This window comes from Prunus mume, linkage group LG5 (assembly GCF_029339155.1).
Source record: "Prunus mume cultivar Tortuosa linkage group LG5, ASM2933915v1, whole genome shotgun sequence".
Lineage (NCBI taxonomy): Eukaryota > Viridiplantae > Streptophyta > Magnoliopsida > Rosales > Rosaceae > Prunus > Prunus mume.
In genome coordinates, this window is record NC_142702.1 from 27,502,524 (window position 1) to 27,507,913 (window position 5,390).

The 5,390-nt window shown below is 38.4% G+C and overlaps 1 pseudogene across 1 annotated transcript; it reads right to left on the reverse strand.

Annotated features, from left to right (window-relative positions):
* Nucleotides 1-2,726: 2,726 nt before the first annotated feature.
* LOC103333114 (hydroxyacylglutathione hydrolase cytoplasmic-like) lies at nt 2,727-5,139 on the reverse strand (annotated as a pseudogene). The gene is made up of 6 exons (XR_016127532.1): nt 5,031-5,139; nt 4,770-4,891; nt 4,292-4,453; nt 3,795-3,873; nt 3,340-3,452; nt 2,727-3,061 (listed from the first exon to the last, which is right to left on the reverse strand). The product of XR_016127532.1 is annotated as a hydroxyacylglutathione hydrolase cytoplasmic-like (transcript).
* Nucleotides 5,140-5,390: the final 251 nt, after the last annotated feature.

Sequence of the window (5,390 nt, forward strand, 5' to 3'; positions counted from 1 at the left end):
AATGGTGGCGGAGTGGCAGAGCAATACAATTGTGAAAGAGATGTTGACATATGTGTTGGGGCTTTGCGTGAGGCTGCAGGTTGCCATGGCAGATTCATAGCATGCAGGCAAGTGTTCACGCTATCTTTTTTCTTAGTAACAATAACAGATATTGTAATTTGTAAACTCATCAGTCATCACCCTCTCTCCCTTTCTGTCTCTCGCTTGCAGATGATCGTTGAAACTCTGAAAAGCGCCTGTTAGTGAATTTGGCTTTCGGAGAATTCGTCTAATGAAGGAAGACATTTTGACGTTGGGATGCGTGCTTGAAAAGACTGTATACTGTAGATGTATTATATAAGAGAGTCGTCGCGTGCCCCTCTCAGCTGTGCCTTGTTTTTTTTTTTCTTCTTTCTTTTTCTTTTATTCTTTGTTTCATAAAGAAAAGAAGTTTTAGAGAGAGAAGACAAAACTTTTGTTATCAATTTCTAAACGAACATGACCAAAAAACAAAGGGTCCCCGGGCCTTTTTGGTCAAAAATCCCAATATTGATGTAAAGTACCTAATGATATTTTCTACGAATATTATTATTATAATAATATATATATATATATAGAGAGAGAGAGAGAGAGAGAGAGAGAGAGAGAGAGAGAGAGAGATAGAGAGACAGAGACAGAGAGAGTCCATGTCGGAGTAGTGGGAGGAGAGCACCACCTTGTCAGGGCTTAGAAATCATCATTTCCCTGATACACCCTAGTCGTTAGTCTACACTAGCCTGCTATCCTGCTTTTAATTTTATTTTATTTACAAAAATAAGACTGGCGCTCCGCCCTCTTCTCCTTTTTCTTGGCCCTCAATCCCTCACTGAACTTAAAGATCACACCCTAGTTCATCTGCACTAACTGGAGACACTACATCCAAAATACAGGTGGATTGACTCTGTCTACGTGGATTTGTAAAGCCCAAGCCAGCTCTGTTGATGTGTCAATTCTCGAACAGCATGCACTTTCCATGAGTACCAAAGGTCATGAAGCCGACCACGATTAAAACATCCAACACCCTCGATCTGAGTCTGACCAAAGGTCATGAACATCAACGGCTCTGATTAAAGGACCCCATGCCAGGTTACAAATTCAAAGGCCGCGTCCACCGCCCGCCGCGCTCTTCCTTCCACGGAGCTCGTGCCCAATCTATATATATATATATATATATTTGAATATAGAGCACACCCGTTATTTGAAATACTTTGGGAGATTTTTCTCTCTGCCAATTTGTTTGAAACAGACGTCTGCATGATGAAGTTACTTTGAGCCAACTTTTATATGTGATTACTTTACTTTGAGCCAACTTTTCTTGTGTAAGGACAAGTAATTCAGCAGTTATGCCCCCCTTTTCCCTTGTCCTCTTCCATCTCACTCCATCATCTTCTGAGAAATGAGAGAGACCCCGAGTCACCACTTACATATAAACCCACGTACACTCATCGGTCATCACCCTCTCACCCCCTTTCTCTCTCTCTCTTCAACCAAAACACACTATTCACCCCAAGCACTATATATATATTATATATACCAAGACGGCATAACAGAAAATAACAAAATTTTATTTGCACAGATAGGAATATATATGTTTTCTCGCATTTTTGTTCATTTTAAAAAAAATCGCATTTTAAATTTTTTTATTTCAAAATTGCTCAGGACCATTTTGCCCTTCAGCTGGTACATGCCGATTTTGCGTGGACGCAAGTCGCTTCGGATGCGCATTTTGGAATAGCGTAGGGAACAATAATGTTCTAGCATTTAATAGTTGGTCGTTCTAATTAGGCACTATAGAAATTTTTAATGGAAATCATTCGATCTGTTTCATGTATCATTTAAAATTGTCATATTAGTTTCAACAGAGAGTGAGTGAGCCTTGATTTTCCACTGAACTTTGTATAAATAATAAAAAGCTTTCCTTTTTTTGAGAGTGAAATTAGAAAAATGTGTAGAGAGAGAGAGAGAGAGAGTTGTGAAGGCGGGTTTAGATTTATATACTCTGCAGTATTATTTCTTTGGGTGGTTGGTTGTGAAGTTTTTCTGAGGCACTTTGCTACAAAGATGTTGCTAATAAGCTCTTCACTGCCCTTGGTCTTCTTCTAACTTTTATCCATTCAAATAGAATATCTTCTTTGCGTTGTTCCTCACTGAGGTTATAAAAGAATACTTGTCAAGCTAATTCTTTGTCTGAAACCAAAGAAATTGTAACCAAACCCCAAAAAGGCCTCAAATTGGGGTTGGTAAATTCCCCAGTTACACCCAAAAATCAACTTGTCCTCATTGATTAAATATGTCTGTAGTACAGGAAAAAGTTGGTCTATTTTTTTCATTTTTGTTAAATTTAATACACACTTGAATAATATAGAAAAATCTAGAAGAAATTAGAAAGCTCAAGAAAGTTTACTGACTTTGACAAAGTCAAATTTTAAGAGATAATTATTGTAAACTCTAGAAAGTGCAGTTTTTCCGAGGCACTTTGCCATAAAGATGTTGCTAATAAGCTCTTCACTGCCCTTGGTCTTCTTCTAAATTTTATCCATTCAAATAGAAAATCTTATTTGCGCTGTTCCTCACTGAGGTTATAAAAGAATACTTGTCAAGTTAACTCTCTGTCTGAAACCAAAGAAATTGTATAAACATGGCGCGAGTTGGCTATTGAAAGCGAGCATGCTGCAGTTGGTCATGCTAGAGTTGGCAAAAACCGAAAGTTGTATAAACATGGAACAATACAATACCAACTTCTTAATCATTTCAATTCAAATTTAGTAACAAACTGTGCTACATCAGTTTCCAAATATTCACTTACTACTTTTTTCTCAATTGAAAACCATGATATGGTTATCAACTTATAGGAGAATACGCAAACCTGAAGCTCTGGTAGATCAGCCCGCATAAAAGGGTTCATCTCCATCTCTTCCTCAATGGTTGAAGGAACTGTGGGGAGGCCTGTTTCCCGCTGCTTCTGTGCCCATGATAACTTCTGCTTTATTTTCTCATTGTCTGGTTCAACTGTCAGAGCAAATTGCAAGTTCTTCACTGTGTACTGGAGCAATACCAATCAAATCATTACCTTTGCCTTACGGACTGAAAGACATACAGCATATACAACAACAATTGAATGAATATGACAGTTATAAACTATGATAATCATTGGAACTAAATTGGAAAATAAACAACCCAATTCATCCTTGATCAGGAGAAGGAAATAGATTGCATTGTTTAAGTACATCAAACTTTGGGGCCTGTAAACATCATCAATTAATAATGTCCCGTCATTGAGTAAAATTTCAAGACACAAAGAAATCCAGAATCTTCTTTTACCTCATGGCCACAGTAAACTCGTGTTGGCTTTGCAATGAACCCAAAGTCACACATAGCGACTGATGCATCTGTTCTGCTGTTCCTTCGAAAAATTTACCACAACCCGCAATAAACTACATATAGAGCAGGAACCACAGTTAACTGCTTGCATCCTTATAAATAGACATAAATCTAGTAAATTAAAAGAGATTCAGAGAACCACCCTATTACAGCCTAAATGTTCCTAAGAACATAAAAAAGGTTTCGGTATTCCAAACTTCTAAGTATTTGGCATTACTACATAGGGGGACAGATGTGACATCGACTTCATCCTGCAAGACAATAACCCATGTCTCCAGCACAACACATTCAAATAAACTTAAGACTACGGAAACCAGGTACCCTAAGAGGCCTTTCATGACATCTGTCACTGATTTCAGATTTCAAAGAAAGTAAAGCTCCTTCACTCAACTTACCAGTGTGTCTCCAGTGAAAACAGCTGGGTCATCTCCCTCTTTGTTAGTCACATAATAGCTTATGTGACCTTTAGTGTGGCTGGTGAGAGCAAGTTCAGGAGAAGAATATAATTAAAAACATAAAAAGGAAAGACATACATAAAGTTAAATCATCTAAGCTAAGATAGCATGGAAGCAATACCTAATCTAATGATCACGGTCCTATAGCCCTCTTTTTCTTGCCAGGTTTAGATTCAAATTCTCTATCATATCATGCTATAAAGGATCAAGGATATCTTTTGTTAAAGAACTATGATGCATTTAATCCCAAACAAAAGAAAAACTTGAGAACATTTGTGTGCCAGAAAGGCAATAATATGCTGTTGTTGCTCTTTACAGTCCAAAAAGAGGTAACGGATTAGTCCAAACTCCAAAGAGACTAAAAAAATATCAGTCGTATAGCAGACTTAAGAACATTACACATTAATGAAAGACAAATCTGCAAGGAAGATGCATACCAAGGTGTGTGAAGAGACAATATATGAACATCAGCCCCGAGAGAAATCTTATCACCGTTGTCCACCTTATCAGTGCAGCCCTTTACATTATCAATAGAACCACCATATACCTTAATCCCCGGCACCAGCTGCTTTATCTTCTCATTTCCACCAGCGTGATCCCTACCACATCAATGCAGCAGCAAAAACACTTAAAACAGAGGCAACTAACCCATAAGTCTAATCTTTACATTTACCCAAACTAAGATGCTCAATACAATCTTGGCCTGTCAGATTATTACCCAAGTAAGATATGAACCCCAAGTACCTATTTGCTGGCACTTATATCCAAAACAAATATAATACATATAATAATTTTGCAGTGACATGTTATGTTGCAGTTGAATATGAGTAATGGGTATGCAGAAATAAAGCACACGGGTGTGAATATAAGTGATTGAATGGTAAATTTGATGAAAACGTGCAAACATTTACACACCAGTGGTGGTGAGTGGTGAGGACGAGCTTGATATCAACGCATGTTCTTGAGCTGCTTTAAGAACCTTTTCAGGCTCAACTGGATCCACAGCTGCAGCTTCTTTGGTACTCTCGTCAATGATTCTGTTAATCCAAACCCAGCAAGCCATAATCACCATTAACAATTACAATTTTACAATTAAATTAATTATGCTAGAAAGTAGAAAGACCCTGATAAAAACGATAATCAGAAATTGAGATGAAAAGAGGGATTTTGGCTCACAGGTATGCGTAGTTGTCCTCTAAGCAAGCAACGTGGTGGATTTTCATCTCCGTTGTTTGATGGTCTCTTTCTTCTGGAAACCTCTGGCTTCTGATTGAACAGTCCACAGAGAGCAGTGAGGAAATGCAAATACCGTAAAATGGTCTGATTTCCCCACGTCTGATTTAGTTGACACGTGTCGCAAAGCCAAGCCAGCCAGCACGCCAGATGAGTAGACAGCCCGACGTGAAGGAAAAAAAAAAATTGAACCTGGGTCGACCCGAACTGAAATGTATGGAGCACCGAGTACAAAAAGCCCGCAATAGGGTTCTGGCGTGGGTTTCTTACCGGAAGCGCAAACAGGAGGAGGAGAATCAGGAG